The sequence below is a fragment of the Aythya ferina genome (genome assembly GCF_964211825.1).
Source record: "Aythya ferina genome assembly, chromosome: 1".
Classification (NCBI taxonomy): Eukaryota; Metazoa; Chordata; class Aves; order Anseriformes; family Anatidae; genus Aythya; species Aythya ferina.
The window spans coordinates 115,539,420-115,562,567 of NC_140296.1; the positions used below are offsets into that span (position 1 = coordinate 115,539,420).

The following is a 23,148-nucleotide window of genomic DNA, read 5'->3' on the forward strand; positions in this document are numbered from 1 at the left end:
GTGTAAATATTAGTGCCCCATCATGTGCGAGGATGCTGGGAGAACATCAGCTTGCTTCTTTTGCTGTCTGTGCGGTTAGATATTTGGGAATGATGAGAAGCTGACCCAGTAAACATCATTGGTCTGTACTGGCTTGCAGGATGAAACTTGAATGATCAGCATTGTTCTCCAGAAGGCCCTTTCAGTGTTGTATGACCTTTGTTTTCTCAAAGAGAAAGTCTAGAGAAGTCTAAAGGATGACTATTGGTTTCATCTGACAGCCCAAATGAGTGCATTGTACCAGAGACAGGCGAAGTGAGGGATGGTCTTCAGGTATTCTTCCTGCTTCTGTTTGCCACTGTCCCTGAAACTCAAATGAGATTGAGCCGTGTATCACAGAAGTTCAAGTTTACACAGATCTAGTATAAATGAAATGAACGATAGCAGGAAGACAAATTTCCATGCCACAGTCAGAAATATATGCCATAAAACATGCATGGTAGTTAAGAGATGTTTTCTATTATTTCCTGTGTTCTACAAGCTGAGAGTGGCCAAAATTACAAACATTATTTTGATTTATTTTTAAGAAGAAAGGTACTGGATTAGATTGTTGGGCTGAAGACCAAAATGGCCTTTCCCAGACATTTGGTAGGCCACTAATTGAGAACACACAAAAATTATATTTGAGGCACATTGGGTGGATCCTGAACATATGAAGCAAACCCACAAGCTGCGGGCTCTGATTTGGGTGGGACAGGGGGGCTTTCTATTCAAAAACTGTCTTTTCCAGTGGTATTTTTAGGAAGGCTGTGCTACAAGAACAGTGTATCGTGGAACCATTATCATTCTTCTGGAAAAGCAGGAACTTTCTGAACCATAGAAAGAAACTATAATTTAAAAGGGCTAAAAGAAGCTGCTGAAGTTCCCAGCTTGTAGGGGAAAAAACTCTGTTCAGAAAGAGCATTTCAAAGAAAGAGTATTTCATCTACTTCTAAAAGAGATGTGAGCATACCTGCTCCCCCATCCCACACAGGTATAACACCAGTAGCTCTGCTTCAATGACCTTTTAGAGCACAGCTTCTAGACCCTGGCTACCACCTAGGACAGCCTTGGCATTGGGAGGCCGAGAGCTGCCTCCGGGCAGATGCTAAGTCCCACCCGTATCTGATTGAGGCTGAGCAGTGAAGGGCTTTCCTGTACGGACCCCTGGCTGGTACCAGGCTTCATGGGGGAGAAGTCTGGCCTCAGTTACTGCCTGGCCACTTGGCTGGGTGCACAGCTGAAGACTCATCTTGCTGCCCACAGCAGACTCTGCTCCCTTGGCTCCTGCCTCTGCTGTTGAGGAGCCAGTGCTGCGTACCTGCCTGATTCTTTTCCTCTCAGGACATAGATAAAGTGTCCTGCACAGTACCTCATGTCCCATGTGTGCAGACAGCGCTGGCCAGCAGAGCAGAGCATTTCTGTCATCAGGAAAGTGGCTCCAGTGCTTGATTCCAGTGCTTGATGTGGTTCAGCACACAAATTGAGATGCCTCATGGAGCCTGCAGATCCAAATAAAAAGGAAGCAGCTGAGAAAGCTGGAAGGACTGACTGTTTTGTTTTGTTTTCTCTCTCTCTCTCTCTCTCTCTCTCTTTTTTTTTTTTTTTTTCTTACTTAATTGATGTTATTAACTTGCTTCTTCAAGAAATCACAACAAGGATGAGTCATCAGCAGAGGGAAACAGTGTGGTATAGAAAAGTGTCTTCCCTTTGCCTGTGACAGCATGCAGAAAGCCATGGGGACTGTCAGATGGGACTGAGTGGGGCTGGAGGAGCGAAGGATGCAGGGACCATGGGATAACAGATGAGGAAGACTGTCTTTCCAGCAGAGTAGTACAGCAGAGGCTAAATGAAGGGAAGTAATGTTCACAGGTTATGGGGCTTTCCCCAGAAAAGGAGCGCAGGGCAAAGGGGGTGGATTTAAAGCAGCCTCCAGCCCACAGTGAAAGGCAGGGAGTGTGTATGCGGTGATGGCAGCACGAGGAGAAAGCACAGGGAGTACCAGACTGTGACAACTCCTCGTGGCACAGCATCCATGTAGCTGAACATGAGCATGCTAAGTGATGTTACAAGTTTCTGCACATTTTTGCTCCATAAGAAGGAGAAAAACACCAACCTGTTATATCAAAATTCTCCACAGTATATCAAGCACAAGGACATTAAGCAATAAACACAATTTGACCTTGAAACTGCTACCAGATCCTCTGACTACAGCATTCTCCTGGTGGTTAGCTGAAGTGGGACATGAAGGTCAGCTACATCTTAAGGATGCTGCGGATACATAACATACTGGTAAGGTGCATCTTATGATCACTGAAGGGCCAATAATAGATGCATATGCTCCTGGTGCCTCCATGATGCTCTGCTGCGTTTCTTATCACTTGTTTAAATGACTGCAGTTGCATTCTAAGCTGCAAACCTGGTGTCAGGTTGTAAAAAGTCATCTGCCTTTGGGGTAAAGGGGAGTGACAGCTTGCATTACTGTCATTATTAGAGCAAGGATACGGGCAGAACTGCAGCCTGAAAGTTAAGCCCTCCCCCATTGCTGTGGTAAATCGCCTTGGAGAAAGATAAAACAAATCTTATGAAAGGTTCCTGTAAAACAGTGCTTGTACACAACAGAAGAGGAAAACTGATATAAATCCAGCCTCGTGTGCAACACCACGACATCCCCATGAAGGAGTGACCTCAGAATCTCCACATCGGTTGGTGCGGATCTGTGTGCAAAGTGCTCTGTAACATAAACTCTCGTTATGTTTTGTGAGACCTTCTCTTTCGAGCCAGTGAAGTCAAAGCTGAATGAATCATGAACAAAACCTGGAAATTCCCCAAGTATATGCATCATCACCAGGCCCAGCCACAAACCATCTGGATACCGTTGATGATTAACTGTCTCTGGTCAGGAAGCACTGTCCTCGAGTCAGCTGCAGGTGTACCTTTGATAAGACCTTCTGGCTCTGAAACAGATAATCTTAGGAAAGATGGAGCCAAAACATTGTTTATGGCTATTGCCTCAGGGTAGAATGAGGATGTATGTTTTACAGGTATGAAGGGGGATGGAAGGAGCTGACCACTTTTGGAAAGGGAACATGGAGAGTGAGTGTGATTGCTGTCTGTAACACCTAGAGAAAGGAGAAGAGCCATTTATGCTGGAGTGCAGTGCTGACATGAGGACAAATGGTTGTCTGTCCTCCATAGCTATGCCTAGACCAGGAACTGGAAGAAACCTCACTTTCTGCTCTCTCCACTGGCAGATACTGTGAAGATATGATCTGATCCTCTGGGCAGGGCATTATTGGGTTTGCTGTCCATACCCACGAGGGGCTGTGCTGCACATCTTGGCCCCTTTGCTACTGATTCTCTGCAGCATGTCAGGACATTGCAGAGCCTACATTTAAAAAGCTGGTGATTTAAAAAATAGCACACAATTCTCAGCTCTTACAAGAACATCGAGGCTTGCTGTGGTATGGCCAGTTATATGACAGCAAGGCAAACTGGTGTGAAAAGGAGAGAAGCACTAGTTTGAAGCACTGCGTGTATTTGCTTCATTTTGTCCGTGTGCTGCTGAGGTCTTACCAATACAACAATTTCCTGCTGTTCCCTGGAGATCTACATTTAGAGGAATGGGAATGTGGCTGAGGAAAGTCAAAGAAGGTGTCAGACAGTGACACCCTGAGGCATGAGCAGCATATTAGTTTGCATAACTTCTCATGGGCCAGTTGGATAAATGCCCGTCCTCTCAGACAGACCGTGGCTGCTGGGCCTTGCTCCTCTGGGTGCTTTGAGCAGGGACAAAACCTCCAGCTCCAAATGTCCTGTTAACAGGTAAAGAGCAAACAGTGAATTTAAACCTGGGAAATTTGAGAAAAACAGTTTCTGAGCTAAAACTCTGACTGAAAAAGAGAGGCGTTTTCAGCTGTTGGTTCTTGGTCTGAAAGAGTCTGGGGTGGTGTTTCCAGGATTATAGGGAGGCTACAAAAACACCCTGGCAGCAAACTGTGCCCATTTTAGGGGAAAGCATTTTTATGAGACAAGACTGGACGGGTTTGTGCTGGGAACACTTCCTGACTGATGAGCAGCAAGTGTGCAGCAAGAGACACCAGTACCGTGACCACAAACTTCTTCCCCATTGTCTCCTGCTGACACACCGAGCTATAAATGTCACCCCTCTGCCTGCTCGCTATCCTCACCAGCCCATGTGAGAAACAGGCCCCTAACCAACATCACTATTCACCTAGGCACAGGGTCACAAGGAAAACGCTGCCTTTCCTGTCAGTGTCATTGCCTATCCCCGTCACCCTTGCCTAATAACCACATGCACGCAGCAAGTGAGGCAGATTAGCTGCGGTGCCTCACCAGAGGCAGCTGGCAAGCTCAGAAGGCTTCAGAAGCAGCATGTTCTCACAGGAAACTCTATTTTGCTTTCCACAGGCTGTCTGGACAAAAATAGAATCAACTTATGGCCTCTGATTTTTATTTTTTTTTTTCCCCCACAGCTAGGAGAAGCAGTGGTAGGCTTCCTAGAGGAGCTAGCTGTTTGCATGTGTAGTCTCCAAATGTCACAACTCCTAGCATGAATCAGGGAGAGAGGCTGCTTTTGTAGTTCTTTCCTCTCTTGCCATATGTCTTTGTTAATATTAAGAGGAGACACATTCAGCACATTAGCCTGGAAAAGAGGAGTTCCTAAACTGGATTGCACCGATGTGTGGAGATTCTTTTTAAAAGCTTACATAGCCATAGAGTTTGATTCAAAGAAAACTGCTGACTTTGAAGACCACTAAATGGGGACCATAAAAGAAGAATTATACAAATTCTTCAAATAAGAATATCCAGTTGTTATCTTTGACTATTAGATAACATTTAAGTGCTTTCCCTCCCTTGTCTCCTCAGTCCATCTAATAAATCTGCCCCCAAAAGATTTGCGAATTGGTGTGCAAAAAGCAAAACCAACCTCCTGGTGACATAAATTCAAATCTAAATGGATAACAACAATATAGCTGTAAAAATTTAACACAGAATATTTATAATAGCCCCAAAATTGGGAAGATGTAACCACATACCTAAATCTTTCCTTCAGCAGAGGACAAGCTGGATGCACACTTTGGAGGATGAAAGCTAGGAATTACCTTCAGGCTTTGATATGAGCAATGCTGGTTGAGATGCAGTGCTTAGGGTCTGGAAGACAGTGTTAGGAGGTGCATGTGTCCATGCTGATGTGAGTAGGGCATGTGGAGGCACTCAGCTGGAGAGCTGCAGAAACATCTCAATGTGGAGAAACCCAGGAGCTCCTACCTTCCACTGCAGCACAGCAGTAGGTCTCCATGCAAGTTACACCAGTGGCAGTTGTGATGGTGCAGCATTAATAGCACAGAAGACAGCTGCTGTTCCGAAGGATGTGGTCCTGTACGGGTTTTGCCAGGGGCAGAGCTGTTTTTCTTCACAGTAGCTCATATGGTCCCATGTTTTGGGCTGGTGATGAAAACAGTGTTGATAACACACCAATGTTTTAGTTGTTGCTGAACAGTGCTTGCACAGCATCAAGGACTTTAGTGTTTATCAAACTGCCATGCCAGCGAGGAGGAGGGTAGGGGTGCACAAGGAGCTGGAGGGGACACAGCCAGGACAGCTGGCCCAGGCTGGTCAGAGGGATGCCCCATGCCATGGGGTGCCATGCTCAAAAATAAATGCTGGCAGAAAAGGAGGAGGAGGCAAGGACTTTTGGAGTGATGCTGTTTGTCTTCCCAGGTAGTCCTTACTTGTAACGAGCCCTGCTTTCCTGGAAGTGGCCAGCACCTGCCTGTCGGTGGGAAGCAGCGAATGAATGCCTTGTTTTGCTTTGCTTGCGGGTGCAGCTTTTGCTTTACCTAGCAAACCGTCCTTATCTCAGCCCACGGGTTCCCACAGCTCTGCCCATCCCACTGCGGGGGAGTGAGTGAGCAGCTGAGTGCTGCTGAGCTGCCTGCCAGGGTGAAAGCACAGCAGGTCCCTACGGCCCATCTACCATAGTGCCAGTAAAGGAAAGACATGCTCGTAGACTCCCTGTAGGGAATCAGGGTACCCGTGAGCCCAAAAGGCTGGGCTTCCAGTTTTAAGAATTAATGTAATAGAGAATCATAGAATCATAGAATCATAGAATATCCTGAGTTGGAAGGGACCCTTAAGGATCATCAAGTCCAACTCTCGACACCGCACAGGTCTACCCAAAAGTTCAGACCATGTGCCTAAGTTCACAGTCCAATCTCTTCTTAAATTCAGACAGGCTCGGTGCAGTGACCACTTCCCTGGGGAGCCTGTTCCAGTGTGCAACCACCCTCTCTGTGAAGAACCCCCTCCTGACGTCCAGCCTAAATTTCCCCTGCCTCAGCTTAACCCCGTTCCCGCGGGTCCTGTCACTAGAGCTTATTACCTCTCCCTAACAACCTTGTCTTTTATATCCTCAGACTTGTATCCCAGCTAGGAATCATTAGTTACCTCTAAGCACCACAGGCCTAGAACAGTTTAGGGTCTTTCTGCAAAGTTTGTTCTTTTTTGGTGCCATCAGTAACACATGCAATTCAGCACGACTTAATTTGCTTTCTCAGTCATCCACTCAGGAAATAAGAACAATAACAAGTGATGTATATGATAAATATGAATCTCCATGTCCTTGAAGTAAATGATGTGTAAAAGTATAACAAATGGGTGATTATTCTCTCTTTGTCAATATTGAAGTCTGGAAAGGGCCCAGGTAGTACCATCCTGGCTTCTTGTCCATATTTTTTAAACTATCCCTCAAATTCCCTGCATATTATTTTCTTAAATGAAGACACACGAGATAATGGGACATGCCTGTGAAGATTCCAGTTTACAAATCCCAGAAGAGCAAGATTCTGCCTGGCCTCAGACAAAACAATCCAAAACCTTCACTCCATTTTTCTTCTCATATTTCCTCTACTGAAGAGCATTTTCAAAAGTAGAACGTGTTGAAAGAGATGTTGGTGTTGTAAATGCGTTACGAGCATTTCCAGCGGCAGCTTCCTGCGTAACGCACAGCTCCTGAAAGCCTGCGTGAAAGAGAGAGCACAGCGAGGATGGGAGCGAGGAGGAGGCTCCCTCATCCTCATCCTCATCCCTCGCAGCACCACCCTGGGGAAGCTAGGGGGCTGCCGGAGCCGCCCCCCTGTCTCCTCCGGCGGCACAGGGCGGAGGATGCTCGGGAGGGCATTTTTGGAGCGCTCTTGCCCCCTGCTGTCAGCCCGCCGGCACACGGCTCGGCGGCTCCCGGCAGCCCGGAGAGAGAGGGGAGTCCCCGAAAGGCCGGCCCTAACCCAAAAAGCAGCAAAAACACCCTACGGGAGAAGGGACCGAGCATCCGTAGGCAGTTTGCTTGAGCCCAAACCCCTGAGAACGGGATTAATTGATAAGAAGCAGCGGGCCAAGATGGATGTGCGTGCTGCTCGCTGGCATACACAGCCTGCCATAAAATTCCTCACAATGCTCTTCAAGATCTGAGGTCTTCGTGGCAGGTAACGACTGCATTCTACAAAAAAAGGTTTCCTGATGTGATGGCGCATCAGGACCTGGTGTGCAGCATCAGGATCATGACTCGCTTTTTAGAAGATGTGTACCTTTGTAAACACCTTGTAAAGGCGATCATTAGGCTCATCTCACCTGTCAAAAAATCTGAAGTCAGGGAAAGTAAAACAAAAATCTGCTGACATCTTTATTTCCTTATTATAAATGGGAGCATATTTTTACCTTGGATAACAGATGTTCAGAAGCAACTCAGTGCTTCACCCACCCTCGCCTTTGCTGATGTGGCTGCACGTTGAGCGCTGGCCTGCTTTCCACCAGCACCCTGCAGGGCTCCTGCAGCTCCCCACAGGGACCAGCACTATCGCAGCTGCACAACACAGCGCCAAGGCCCCAGCGTCCCAGGCATTTCTTGGAATCTAAACTGGGGACAGCACATTACACAGCTTTGCTTTTCTAGCCGCGTTTGATTTTTATTTAGGTGGTTCTGCGTAGCTGATATTTTTCCTTACAAACATCTCCCAGAGCAAAACTTCGTCTTCTCCAGGCTGCACACCAGACTGCTCTGTACTCTTTATCAAGCTTTGTATTTGTCTGCCCTTGATGGGAGGTTACCTTCAAATTTCCAGAAAAAAAAAAATAAATCTGGTCATTAGGAGATTTAGGCTCCTTGTTTCTCTTCCACTCAGCTTTCCAGTCCTCATCAAGTTGTTGTTAAACTACTCACCTTGAACTTTAAACACATTTCATCCTCCTCCTCAGGTGGTTTGGTCTGCTCTATTAAAATTGCCTATCCCTGTAAACTTTGCCCCTTTTGCACCTTACATCAGTGCTTTGTACAGCCTCACCTTGCTAACATGTTATCCTTTAGCATGAATTTGTCCCCTTGCTACAAACATCCCTTAGAACCCTTCAGCAGGGCAGGCAGGGGAACCTGTATTTGCTTCAAAGGTGTTTTATGACTTCCCTTTCAAAGCAAGCAGAACTTACATGCTGCTCACCTTATAACAAGCATGCTCTTTCCCTCTACACTCCTGTCCTCTCTGAGACCACGCAAAGGCTTTCTTTGTGCTAACCCCAAATGAGCTAAGCTTTGGCCAGCAGAGATGGCTTTTCCTGACAGGGAGGCACAGAGGATGCCTGGGGCGATGGGGACTGGAGCTGCAGTGAGCTGTGTTGGTGACCTAGGTGGAGAATTCACAAACATCAGGGCCAGGAACAGCAGAGGGAAGTGGTTAGCTGATGTGCCAAGGTCATTGAACAGCACATCTTCTGCATGGTATATGGGCATTGGCATGGAGGCACTCCCAAGCCTGTGGTGATTGTGCTTTGGTGCTTTCCAAGCTCATCAGCGTGTTCCTCTGCAAATCACCTAATTACCCTGCCTTAATCTTCCCCTACTGATAAATGAGGTTGGTATTGTATGGAAATGATCATTGGAAAGAAAGAATATATACAGTGATCTGTCTAAAATATAGGCAATGTTTAGAAAAACAGCCTTAGAGATGTGCGGTAGGATTGCCTGCCTCACTAGGAACCGGGAGCTGAAAGGGGTTCAGGGGCACAGCAGACAAGTACTGTCCCTGGTGTCCATACACTTATTTGATTTTTTTGTTTGTTTTTTAAGGACAGGGGTAGAAGAGGAAAGGGGAGAGCATTAGACTCAACTGAAACAATGCTGAACTTCAGTTGTTCTAAAAAATAATTATGGTAAAACCAGAGAAAGTGAACATTTGTTATTGACTTGTAATGCAGCTTTACTGTAAGGCTGAAGGAAAATTGTTCTGCAGCACTCTGGCTTTACAGGTTTTAGTAACTACAGAAGTTTTAAAAGCTTTGGCCATTTCTCCCCTCTCCCTCCCCCCCCCCATTTCACAAGTGATCTGTGTGGACGCTGACAACTAAATCTGTTAAGTGTTGAAAAGTTTAGAGTTTAAGTCCGGTTTAGAGTCCACGGTCAGAGCTTTTAGAAAACATGTGTAAGTGCTAAAAAGATAAACAAAACTGTGCTGAATCACTCATGAGCAAGCTGATCTTGTCACGTTCCCCTGAAGCTTAGTGAGTCCCTAATGAAGGATGCCTTGCTCGTAATGTGGCCTGGAAACACATCACTCCTGGGGTCCCCCACCTCCCTGAGTGCTACAGGTAACATGGGGTCTCTGGTGGCTTTGACTGTACTGCAAAAAGCATGAAGACATCAGAGAAGGTCAAACGAAGGCAAGGACAGATGTGCACATGCAGCAGGGGAACAGTCACCTGGAGTGATGGACATCTGTCCTGGTTTCAGTTAGGACAGAGTTAATTTTCCCCCCAGTAGCTGGTAGGGTGCTATGTTTTGGATTAGGATGAGAAGAGTGCTGATAACATGCTGATGTTGTAGTTGTTGCGGAGCAGTGCTTACACCAAGCCAAGGACATTTCAGCATCTCGCTCTGTCCTGCCAGCAGGCGGGCTAGGGGTGCAGCAGGATCTGGGAGGGGACAGACCTAGGACAACATCCCACAGAGATGCATGTAAGGACTGGGTAGGCAGAAAATTACATTTTAGAGAAATGAAAGCAGCAGCAACAGAAACACTGGTGTCAGATAATGAAAATATGCACAAAGACACTTTTACTGGCAGTATCTTTTCGTTGATATGATCCCCAAATACAAGTAAAAAAGGTAATTCCACCAGAGTGAAAAAAGATCAGAGGGACCCTATTAAAGGGGAAATCTCATGGGAAAACTACAGCATCAGTCCTTCAACGCACTGTTAAAATAAGGCAAATATGGAAGGGAGAAAAGCAACATATGTAATATCTATTAAAAAAGGAGAAGGATTCAGGTACTGGGATGCTTTGTTTCACTTCCTTTGAAACCATGACAGTCTTTAGTACTGCAGAGAAGCTAGAATAGGCAGAGAGCAAAGACATGACCAGATCAGCTGAGAACAAGCCGTAACAATAAGACTTGGTTGCTTTGGAAACTAAGATAAATCGGAAACATGGATGGAGGAACCCAAATGATTCTGATGCTACCAGAGATGAATAGATGAGCTAAGGCAGCAGCTCTGATGCATCGGGTGATTTCCTATCAAAAGCAAACTATCCATCACCAAGCATGGGATGGATGCAGTGAGAGCAGGATGCACCAGCTCACCACAGGCACTGACAGCTGCAGGGGACTAGTAGCTAATGGGCAGGGTTGAAAGGTGAGATTTGAAAAGGGAGATTTAAGTTTTTGATATATGCAAGTATTCCTGGATAAATAAAAGCCGTGTGGGGGAAAAAAAAAGTGTTGCTCAGGTGTAGTCATTAGTCGTTCTTGATTTATTCTCCCTGCTTCAATGCATCAAACACTTCCCTGGATTGAAACGTTAATCCTTTTTGTCTTATACCCTCTTTCTGACAGTGGTCAATCCCAGCGAAAAGTGAAAGTAGACCTTGAGAGGACAATGGCAAGAGGATATTACTTCTAAAGGTAAGAAATGGGACTTGGCTACAGAATGTATCAACACATCTGAAAAAAGTGCCACGGCATCAAGAACTTGCATCAGCAAATAATTGCAGAGTCTGTTCTGGATCTTCAGGTGCACAGACAGAGTGGATGGTCTTCCTTTCCTCCTTCCTTAAATTACTTATTCTCCCCTGAGTCAGCCTGTCCAGATACATGACAGACTGATCACTTCAAAACACTGTTAGCAAAGAGACTAAAATAAGTGTGACTGAAAATCTCAGCTCTCAAATGTAACACTTAAAAAGGTTAATGGACTAGATGCATAATTTTTCATATAAAGAACCAGTTTTGCTTCCAACATGCCTCTTCCTGAAACAACATTCTGTCCACAAATATTGAGATACTTCTTGTGATTATTGAATGAGGTCTTGACAGACCTGAGTAAAACAGAAACGCTGACAAATAGCCAGCTTAAAGGAAATGTGAACTGCCTGGTACCTCATGAAGAGCTGTCTGGGATAACAAATAACTGGCAACAGATGCTATAGTGCTTACTGGGAGCTGCTGCATATGTCCTGAAAGAGTCTTTGCTCATTTTCTAGTGGCATTATTTCCTTGAGGAGAAAAAAAAAATTCTTGTGCCAGAACTAGGACTTGCATTCATTGCCCTAAGTGTCACTGTGTGTTTTGTCTCTGCCTGCAAGCCCTGGGGCATGCTGCTCCTTCCCTAGAAGGCAGCTGTGGTGTTGCTGGCTGCAAGCTGGGTCCCCAAGGTGCAGTCACTCAGATACTCTCACAGGGGAGAATCAAACCTTTGTGCCTGGTCCTATCTGCTTGATGAAACAGGAGCAATGCCTAAAGGACCCGTTAAGGAAGGAACATACAGCAGTGCCTGAATGCTCCCTATATCAGCCAACGTGTCCCATGGAGATCTGAGCTTTGGGATGTCATCTCTGGAAGGTCCAGTGTCATGGTGGTGATATGCCAGATGGCCATCATGTGCTACTTTTTCCAAGAGGTGGGTATAAGGGATCCTTTCTATGGGTACATCTGAAAGTTTGGAAGACTCCTCTCCCCATAAAGCAATAAATCTATAAAAAGGCAATATAGGCAGTGATTTTTAAGTCGAAAAGAAAAGAAAGTGAATTAAAATCCAAAGGAAAAGTAATAAATGAGTTCAAGATCTTGTAAACTTACAATCCCCTTATTCGTGTTTTTTCCTCTCCTCTCTAACCCTTCTAGAAAAGGCTGCTAGTTCTTGGTGCTCTGCCTCTTCAAAGGAGAAAGGAAAAGAAGAAATTAAGGAGATGGGCTGAAGACTACATGTAAATTTGGAAACCAATTCCCATCTCAGCTGTGATGCAGCTAATCAGCCATGACATGTCACTACTGCTAACTCATGCAATGTACTTCATTTGTATGATTCATATGAGGTACCTTATTTACAACTGACATCAACTCTGGAGACGTGTTTCTTCAGCATCTATTTCTCAAAAAAACATTATAGATATTCTTCTTTGCCTTTTTTTTTTTTTGTACAAAACCTCTCATAGCTTGGCAGAACAGCTCCTCAGCTTTTCACCTTGAAGTATGAAACAGAAAGAGCCCATATAATAATACCTGTAAGCAAAGGAATGTAAGTCCAGCCTAAGCTTTTAAGCATACCTTGCCTTTTGACACAACCTTTTTTAGTTTGCAGATCACCCCATTTTAAATGGGTAGTCAATAGCAGGGGAACAGTCTGGAGCTACAGCCTCTCCAGAGCAGGGGGCTCTGCCTAAGCAGTTGTTTATTATTTCATTTTATGCCCACTTTTCATTAAGTGGAACAATAATTTTCATTTTATTGGGATAGCTTAAACATTGCATGTACTTTCATGCAAATATTTACATTGCTAGGTGTAAAATGTCAAGTAGAAACTTGTGTGTTCTCATCATTTCCTTCAGTGAATGTTTTTGATAAAGGGCATATCACTCTCACTGGAGGCAGAACCACTAAAGAACAACCCCCACTATCTTCTTTAATATCTGAAGTCCTTTGCCCTTTACTGGATAAGGGACCTCCACTGAGGGATCCTTGAGCCAGCTGAAGCCATTAAGTCAGTTCTGCACTAAAGCCATTAATTCAGATCAGATGTTTGTGATGGCCTCAAAGGTCACAGCAGGTTATCTTGATACAGCACAAGCCATTGGCACAGGCAAGCAATTTTCTTTATACCCTGCAACAGCTTTCCTGTGCTGGTGTAAGAAGTCATAGAACTTCTGGTCAGAGGGGAAAAAAACACAAGCCTTTTCATTCTTCTTTAAGAAGCCATTGTGCACATCAGGAGGGACCAACCATACATGTATATCTTTAATGATGTAGAAGAACCTCAGAGGGTAACATTATAATAGAATTAGTCATTAGTGATGTGTAAGGTAAAAATAAAAAGGCATCTTAATTGCAGTTTTGTATTCCACAGAGAGGAGCTGGAGGTTTCAGATTGACAGGTAGAGTGGCCAGGTAAAATAAGGAAGGAAGGAAAGCCATAGATTGAGGAGCCCTGAGGTAGTGCTCCTCTGTGAGCCATACTATAATTTTTGAAACAGCAAAGAGTTCTCAAGCACAGAACAGTGACTGCAATCAGGCAGCTTCTTCCCAACCCCCAGCTACTCCAGTGTGTTGCTATTTTGCTTACCTGGAATCTCAGACCTCTTCTCAGTTTAAGGATTACTTCCCTCAAATTTTCCATCATTTCTGCTCTCAAGCACTAACCCATTTTACCCCCATTCTAAAAAGCAAGCCTGTCCCTAATAACTCCTTTTATACCAGCTTCATTTTTATTGTAGTCACCTGGGACAATCCAGTTGGGCTTCTGCCTTGATAGGGTGGTGTGACTGCATGTTTAACTCATTTCCCTGTCAAGCTTGATAGGCGAGGCCCTCCCCTTGAACCTCTTCCTTGATAAATCAGACTGTTAAAGAAAAAAAAATAATAAGATCGATCTTTAAAATAGTTCTGTTTAAAAGGTCAGCATAGGATTTTGGGGCTGTAAAGCCACAGGCAGATGGACTGACATGGGACTTACTCTCTTTCAAGAAGCATCTGTGAAGACAATGGTGAAAGAAGATGCTTGGATCCAGGCTTTATGGAAGTGAGCCCAAGAGGGTCTGTGATGTTTCACGCTGCTGACACTTGTGTGACCAAGGCTCCAGAAATAGCTTTTGCATTTCTTTTAAATTTGTGCTGTAAACTACAGAGACTGTTTTAGGAGCAAAACTAGGAAGTCAGTCTGCTCCCTGCTCTTCTGAGTAGGCTCATTCTATCTGCTGGGTTGGAAAGTCACATTTACCTTTGTGCTTTTGTGCTGTCTTTTTTTTTTTTTCTTTCTTTTCTTTTTTTTTTTTTTTTCTTTTTCTTTTTCTTTTTTTTTTTTATGTCTCCAACCAGGATGCTCTAGGGTACAGACAGGATCCTATTTAACATCACAGTGAAGCAACAAGCTATTTCACATCATTTGTGCATCAGCATAATAACCAGAAAAAGACTACTGTGAGTTCCAAAGAACCTTAAAAGCGTGATTTTTTTAAAAGGTACCTCAACATCTGATGATACAGATCAGAGCCACTTAGCTACATGTTTTAGTACCTCGATGGGTTTTGCCACACTATCCAACACGCAACAGGGAAAAAAAAAGATGCAGTGGAAAAGCCAAAGGCTAGATGCATGCTGCATTTGATAGGTTTTATGACTTTCTGCCCTGCAAGGATATTGTCTGTATGTGCTCAGTGATGTATGTAGTTATCTGTTAAGGCTGCCTAGCTCTGTAAGGGCCGGTGTTATGGTTATCTTTGTGGTAGTATTTGCAGATAATGGGTCTGGCCTTGAAGACACATCCTTCAAGGCTCAGTAGAGGCTGTATCACAGATAGCTAGGTCAGTGTTTCAGGCCACCTGGGTGCCTAATGGGCTGGGTGCATGTCTCCTATGGATCTCTTCAGATTTATGCACAGGAATGGTTTCGAATACATTCAGCTACAAAGGTCCACAGCAAGCAATGAGGTGAAGTAGAAGAAAGGGATACAGGTGTGTCTGACATGGTCTCATGGCTTGTAATTCATTAAAATAGAATGGCTCAGAGCAAAAAATGCCCCTGCAAAATTTGGTCTTTATGAGTTTGCCCCACCAGAGGGCCTAACTAGCATGCTGTTTAGATCCATAGATACAGGCTGTCATTTACAGCAGTAAGAAGCTGCTGATTTCTAAAATTTCTGATCCTCAAAGGCTGCCAACTACATCTACAAATTGTCCTGGCATCCAGAAAAAGCTTTTCAAAAAGCAGCATAATATCTTCCTCTCAATATCCTCAATTTAAGGGGTCTTGTCACACTGACAAACTTCTATCACCCTTCAGTGCTCTTTGCCAACCGCTAATTGCCATCAAGGCATGGGAGGGGAGAGAGGAGGAGGTGAGGGCAGAGTCACAGGCAGCCACCTGTCCTCAGGGTTCCTCAGAGCACAGGGATACATGTGGCTGGCTCCTCACCAGCACTGCTCTGCTGGAACTGCTTCGGCATCGTGTCCTGCTTCACACTTGTGTGTGGTGAAAACGATGTTGATGAGTCTCAGCTAGGTATACACAGTGATGGATGATGGGGCAGGGGGGTTAATTCACCTCCAGACATGGGAAACATCTTCATCCTTCCCCCTGTGATGAATCAGTGCCTCACAAGCATGACGGTGTATGCCAATCCTCTGCTGGATGGTTTAGGAAAGATGCTGTGCTTGGAGACAGAAAGCTCATCCCCACCTGGAGAGCCATGAAAGCCTTCTGAAGGGATGGCAATGGGTGCTGCCTGGGGTCTGTGGCTCAGTGCCCCAGGGCTTGCTCACAACCAAGACGAAGTTGCCTTCAAGAGCGTGTTGTAAAAGCAAACCTAAATTGGGTGATTCTAGGAACTGATGAGCCAGCTTGGTGCTTGGATCAGAGATGTGGTCATTCCATGGGCTCTGGTCCCCTCTCCTCATCCTGAATGGTGCTGTTGTCTGCAGACAGTCCCACTGCTGGGGTAGGGCAAAGGGGCATGTGATGAACTGATCCTTCCTCCAAGTGTCTTGTGCTGTCCTGGACTGGGGGATCTGAGGCCATGTGAATTACATGGAACCAGAATCTCAGTTTTAACATCCCTTATGGATGCCTATATTTGCAAGTACCAAGCTGATGTAACACATCAGAAGCTGGTTTCTCCAAACAGCTGAACTGTGTGGCCATGACTCACACCTTTGGTAAACACAGGATGTGCATGTAAAATATCTGCATATATCTAGCTTTGAAAATTCATGCATCTGTCTTTAAAAGCATCTGCAGGAGCTGACTGTCTCAAAGTGCATTTGTAATTGCCTTTTTTTTGGGGTACAGATTCTTCTTAACCTCTGTGCCCTGAAAACAGAGCAGCACAAGTGGTTTCTGGGACTGTTGTTTTTCCGTGATGGTCCCCAGGGTACGTGTAAGAACCTGTATGTTATTTTTCCATAAGCTAGTGGCAGACATTAGAGAATTGAATTTAATGTTCAAATGTTCCAGGCATAAATATACTTTGCATATCTCAGAGCAAACCTAAATGAAAGGAAGTTCTAAGAAGGCAGATAGACATTTTTCAATTATATGTGACAAATGTGCCATTTCTGATAGCCTTGTCAGTAAAAAGTAAGAGTTGGAAATGCCAAGCTGTTTAGCGAAGCAGGATCAACATTCCTGATACTGCATGGAATCACTAATAGCTTCCACATCTTCCAAAACAATCAGCCTTTATCATTCCTCTGGATGCATTCCTCCAAACTGCATCCTACTAATTGCTTGACACATGTAAATAATAAAGAGGACTGTAAGCATGTTAACTGTGAAGAGAATGTCCAGTTGCTTCCATGTTGTGTTGTTGTTTGTGGAAAAGCTGTTTACAGAATATACAAGCTACAAATCAAAGGAACATGATGTGCTCTTCTTTTATCCAGGCAACTTAGAGTGGAAAAGACAAAATGATGTTTGTGAACTTTATTATTCAAGGTGTTGAGACAACTTGTGGTGGTGAATCTTCTAGAGAGAATTTATAGTATCTGTGAGAGTAAAATATCAAAACATACAGGTTTTCAGAGGTCTAAGAGTTGTGTTCCTCCTTCAAAAATTTACACTCATCTGGACCTGAAATAAAAGCAGAAGTTGTCTGTTGCAGGTGTGTTAGGATGCATTAAGAAAGATATTGTACACACAGAATTTTCTTCCCATATTTAACTTTCCCTTCAGTGATTTAACATTGCAAATAAAGTCAGTTAAAGATCTTCCACAAGCACAGTCAGTGTTCTCATATAAAAGAACTGAGTGAGAACCAGTGCTATAACAAAGTGTTGTCTCCTAAGAATTAAACAGCAAGAATACTCAGTTAAAGCTTTAAAAGTAGCTGATCATTAAAGATTCTTGTTTGCATTTACTTAATTTAACAGCTGGGAAGCTCCATATTCTACAGAAGATGTATACTAAATTCTTCAAAAAAGCATGTGTCAAACTTAGCATCCAGAACTGGAGGCATAAAAAGGCATTAGGCACATTTTAAACTGTGTCCTCAAGCCGTGCCAGATAACTTATATTTTATTTTCATTGGGAAGTGAAGGAGTTTCTTAAATCATGATTGTTCTTTACTTAGCAGAGCAATGAATACAATAAAGAAATGATAAGAACAATGATAAGAATGATGAATTTCTACTTCTATCTCAGATTTCTCACCATCTGGGAGCAGTCATTGGGATGAAGATTCATTGCTGTGGGAGGTTCCAGGATCCTTCTGGGGGACCAGGGTCTGCTCCTGAGCTCTGGAGACTTCTCTGCCCAGCTGTGATTGGGCTTGATCCTAGGCCAGTGGCATCTCTGCTGAAAAGAAAAGTACAAGAGTGTCTTTGCTAGTGTCTTCTTCCTCTCTCTTGCCAAATGCTTTCTGTTTCTTTGTGTGAAGGTATAGGATGACACCTCAACACCTTTGTTTCTTGCTGGCTTACTAAACTGTAGATGAAAAAGAGAAAAAGACTTTGCTGCAACTGAATACAATTATAAAGACGAATGGTGTTGCATCTGGGAGAGACAGGGCACACATTCGTTAGTATCTACATTAACAAAATACATCTATTTCCTAGCTTACCAGCCACAAACTGTGCATTCTACTTACACTGACTTGCAAAGACTCCCAGCAGATTACTTCTGCTGAAAGTCCCTACTCCAAACATGCTTAATATGCACCATAGCACACCATCTGACTAGGGTGTTAGGAAGAGTAGTTTTGTGCATACAGTGTCTGTAATGATGGCTTCATTTAATAAAAAAAAAAAGGAAAAAAGTGCTTAGAGATATCTTTTAGGTTTTGAACAATAAAGAAGTCTTGCTTCTGATGAGAGCCTTCACATATGGATCTTGAGTGTCTTACAAATATCAAATTTCACAACCTTCTGTAGAACCTTTCTTTGTAGAAAGGAAGCAGAGAAGTGGGAAAGTTGTGTGGCAAGCTGGTAACAGAAGGAAGAGCCAGGGGTTCAGGAGGCTTGGCAGTTCAGTTGTATGCAGGACAATGTGCCCATCATACCCAAAATGAATACTGTAAGTAAGAGCACCTTTCCCAGTGTCATTTTGCCCCTGAAGTACATCACTTTGTACTAGACTCATCGGAAGCTGTAGCAAAGCTCCTGTTGACTTCTGTACATCACAGACAGATCTTTGGAAAATTTGTGGGGGGTACCTACACCTCATGAAGTTGTGTCCTGCTGGTGAGCATACCCAACACTCCCCTATGAATCCACCACTCTTTCTAGCCCGACTAACCTTCCTGCTTCTCCTTGTAACCACTGGGATGGCCCTTCAGCCTCCCAGCTCCCTGCCAGCTCACTGAGTTCAGGTAGGCCTTGGCATGCTATGTGCGTTAGTCGGTAACAACATAGTCCTGAAAAATCATTGGGTTAACCTAAGGAGGAGTGATTTTTCCCAATGATAAAGTTGATTTTCATAGGCTGTGCAAAAAATAAAGTCACAATTAAAATACGCATTGCTTTGTATCAGCTTTATTTAGGGTAAGCTGCAATTACTTCATATTCATTCCTGGTATCTGAACAACAGCTAGAATCACTGACTCTCCTCAACTTACTCCCACAGAAAATGTCAGCAGGATCTAATTATCTGAATGAAATGAACTTTCACTGATGCTCTCTTTCTTATCTGCACAATAGTTGAGCTAGGCTTTCTTATTTTTGTAGCTACGAGTTCACAAATTTCTTTTTCCCCTGGAAAAGGTGCTCAAATACAAGTATCCCATGTACAACTAAGCCAAAGCAAATCAAACCTTGGGTGAATAGATTGTGAAACTGTGTGGCACTGGGTGAAGGACTTCTTGTAGTGCCTCATCTGGTTTTAAAGACATCTCCTTCTTCTGAGATGTGACAAGTTCTGGCTCTGCAGCTCTTCAACCTGGAACCCAACAATCCTTCAAGCTGCAGGTGATCTGCATTTCTCCAAGGAACTGCTTACTTCTTTTCTCTCTGAAAGAAATACATTTGTGTGACTGTGCTGCAAAGACTTGTGGGACACAGGATACTACAAAAACAAGAAATACAGTGCATTTCCCCACCCTTGGGCAGTCTCAACTCTATCTATCAGAAAGGCCCAGAAGATAGGCAATAACCTGTAAATATCAGGGACTCATCGTGTCATCTGCCAATGCCAGTGCTGAGCAATGAGACAGATCTGTGGGAAAGCTATCACCTAAGAGTTTGAAGAAGTTGCTGAGGCAAAGCCAACCAGAGAAACAAAAGATATACAAGAAAGAAAATGTCTGAAGAGCAGTAAGGAGTCAGGAGGGTCCCTTCATGCCTAAAAAAAAAATGCAGCTGGATTGATCGGACACTCATTTCTAACAGGAGCTCTGTCAGCAGCATGGCCTGCATTGCAGAGCTGTCCTTCTGCTGTTTCTGCCAATGCTTACAGTACTTTTAGTACTCAGATCTTAAACTGGGGATGCACGTGTCACTGCAATAGTTCGTTCCTTATGTCAGACCAGAGAGCCTCCCCCTCCAGCCTGCTGCTGCCAGCCCCCAGCAGTGCTCATGAGCTCGGATGTGCCTCTGTTGATCCAGAGTAGGGAGTGGGATGCAAAAGACCCCTTTTCACCATTTATCTGATACTCTCAGACTTTTAGCTGAATGAGAAGTGACTCCCCTTTTCTAGCCCTTAGGTGAGGAAGTGTCCATAAGCTCCTTCCTTGGAACAGGCAGCTCCGTCTCTCAGGATGGGTAGAAATGGCAGCCCTGCACTCCTTGCGTTTGCTCAGTGGTATCACAGGATGGGAGACTTGTCTCTTGTCACCTACCCCAGGTTTTGTTAGTGTCACTTGCTGCTCTGTGTGGGCATGTCCTGGCACAGGCTGCAGACTGGGACATGAATCCTGCAAACAAACACCCTCCTGCGTATGTAACCCCCTTTGGTTCACACGTGTATAACTGCTGAATATGAGGATCTGTGATCCATCCATACCTCAGCCCTAGCAAAGTGGGGAATTTTGGGGTTAGCTTAGTCCAAGAAGTGCCCTGGAAAGACATACAAGCTGAATATCACTTGGAAAAGAGCAAACAAAAGTATATAAATATCCTGACAATTCAGGTGTCTATTTATTCTGAATCAATATCGGCCATGAAAACGCACCTCACTCTAACTAAGGAATTTGATAAAAGCACAAATCTTGCAGGGCTTACTTAGATGAGGGCATTATAGATCAGTCCCTTGTTTTTAATGTTAACATCCATAGCAAATATGCAGAAGATTCCTCTGTTGAATATCCCGGCTTTACAGCGCAGGTTCACTTTGAGCAGACCGTCAGTAGTGCCTGGCACCTAGAAATTAGGCAGCAGCTGTACTGAGTGTAGTTTCATCATTTTATCTGAGTATTTTCCCTAGTACTTCATTCAGTCCCAGCATCACCAACTGATCCTTTCTACCTAGTGTTCTTTTGGACAGAAAGGATGCTTCTGAAAATCCAACAATTCCTCTAGTACTCCAAATATCAAAGATCAAGGACTTCTATCAAGGGATTAAATACCGCAGATGGGAGAGAAAGCTAAATATTAAAATTTCCCCCTACTCTTGGGTTGCCCATGACCTCCCTCAGCTGGTATTACTCTTCAGATAGTCTGCAGTTGTTTCCCTAGCACCAGCGCCACTGTTTTATATCCGATATTAAACTGTTTAACATAATATACAGTCCTTGAGCTTTGATGCTTCTTCTGAGAAGTACCAGTGAATGTGCTAGTGATTTTGATGAGGTGAGATAAATTACAGTCAGTCCCAGAAAGAATTGTTTGTTAAAGCAATTTTGGTGCACAGGGGTATGAGCCATATAACTGAGACGTAACGACTCGCCATGTGCACTATTCTACCTATCAGCTTAAAGTAACCTCTTAATTTTTCTTCCAGCTGTAAAAATGTTGAGCAGTGTTGCATTGCTCTTCCTCCCCTGATAACTGGGAGATTATAAAATTGTCATTTATTCCAGCTAGCAATTACTCCCTGTCATTTTAAAATTCCGATTGGAAACAGAAAATGTGTCAAATGCTCATCTCAGTTTTTCCTAAGTGTAGAAGATCCCAAGCAAAGCTCCAGCTCCTGCCGTGGACAGTGCAGGGAGCAATACAGGGTTTTTAGCCAGCTGAAGTTGGTGTGTCTAGTTGTGCTGGCCCAGATCCAGAGAGAGCACCCAAGCATTTTCTGAGCTTTCAGCACACACTGGTAGCACATTGAAGCACTTTTTTTTACTCCTTTTACTTCCCTCTTTTTCCCCTGATGGGCTCAGTGTGCCATGGGGCAGTCTGGAAGCCTCCAAAGGCTCCCTGGGCCTTGCAGGCTGCTGATCCTGAGCAAGTTTCTAGCAAACGCCTTCCGGCCTCCACGGCTGGCTCTCAGACCTAGCATCCTGAAGAGCATCCAACACTGGGGTTGGGACCCATGTCCCCGACTTGTGGCCACTGCAGGGTGACTGCTCAGGACCAAGATGCCTGTCCATGCTGCTTTAGAGACATCAGAGAAGGAAATTGGGCAAGCATTGCAGCTTGCCTCGCTGCAGCCAGCAGTCTGAGGGATTTGCCTGGATGTGCTGCATTCCTCCCAGAGTCCAGCAGATGGTAACATCATCATACATATGGGCTCGGCTCTTATTTAGCGAGCCTGAAATGAGAGAGCTTGGGCTTATTCAAATGCCCTACACTGTCCTACAGAGGGTTAAAAGAAATTTTCAAAGAAATTCTTCTGGCTTCTGGTACTGTGTAACTGCTCTGAATCCACTCAGGACTCAGTTGTTAAGTTGCATGCAGCAGATTTCTTTTGAATGTGCCATTTATTAGTTTATCAGGGGTTAAGGTATTAATCTAGTGTGAGTTATAGCTTTAGTTTTCAACCAGAGAGTCTGGCATTACGTAAAGATTGTGACCATGTGAAGCCATATGTGATTCTTTTTGCCACAAATGGCAACCAGAGAACTGAGCAGGACGGGAAATGGGCTTTGGGGGAAATGCTTACTTATTCCCTTACACCCTCATCCCCCTTCATTTTTTATAAAATTTCTGAAATTGCCTTTTTGCGTCTAACATTTTTATGTATATATCTATTTAATAAAAGAAAGAAAAACAACAGGGTATTGTCAAGCATTTAGACTTTTCTGATGAGAATGAGTTCTTACTAGAATAAGACATTCTAGCAATCATTACAAAACAAGTAGGGAAACCTGTTGCTTTTCTTTTCTTCTCCCCCTTCTGCTCTTCCTCATTTCACCATGTTGCAGCAGAGCTGAGAGAGCTCCTTGGGGACAGTACACCATCGTGATAAGTGGAGGACCCACAGCTGTGCAGAACACACTGTAGGCTTTGCCCCCAAATTGTTTTCTAAATGAAGATTTGTAGCAACAAAATGGTGCCCAGCCTCTGAATCCTTTGTTTCAAAGACAAATTCTGGGTCAAGTATAAAGGCACTTGCAAAAGCAAACATGGACAAGCATGGAAGTGCCTGGGATAGCAAGATGTAGACCCACAGGGCAGTGCCAGAGCTGGAGGTAGTGTCCCAGCAGACTCACAGGAGAGGGTCAAGGCTAAGGGGGTGACCATGACTTGCCAAGATGTGGGAGGAACAGA

At 44.2% G+C, this 23,148-nt stretch overlaps 1 protein-coding gene across 11 annotated transcripts in view; it reads right to left on the reverse strand.

The window, feature by feature from the left end:
• Positions 1 to 236: 236 nt before the first annotated feature.
• Positions 237 to 23,148, reverse strand: part of LOC311434116 (uncharacterized protein) — a 354,696-nt gene continuing 331,784 nt past the window's right edge. For 9 of the 11 annotated variants that reach the window (XR_014691263.1, XR_014691265.1, XR_014691266.1 and 6 more), the window contains 3 exons: positions 19,320 to 19,515; positions 17,723 to 17,863; positions 16,982 to 17,143 (listed from right to left, as the gene is read on the reverse strand). The gene's annotated coding sequence lies outside the window, so the exon portion shown is untranslated. Of the gene's footprint in view, positions 350 to 1,390; positions 1,521 to 3,594; positions 3,834 to 5,078; positions 17,144 to 17,722; positions 17,867 to 19,319; positions 19,516 to 23,148 lie in introns of those variants that run through there. The other 2 variants (XR_014691262.1, XR_014691264.1) reach the window with 2 other exon arrangements.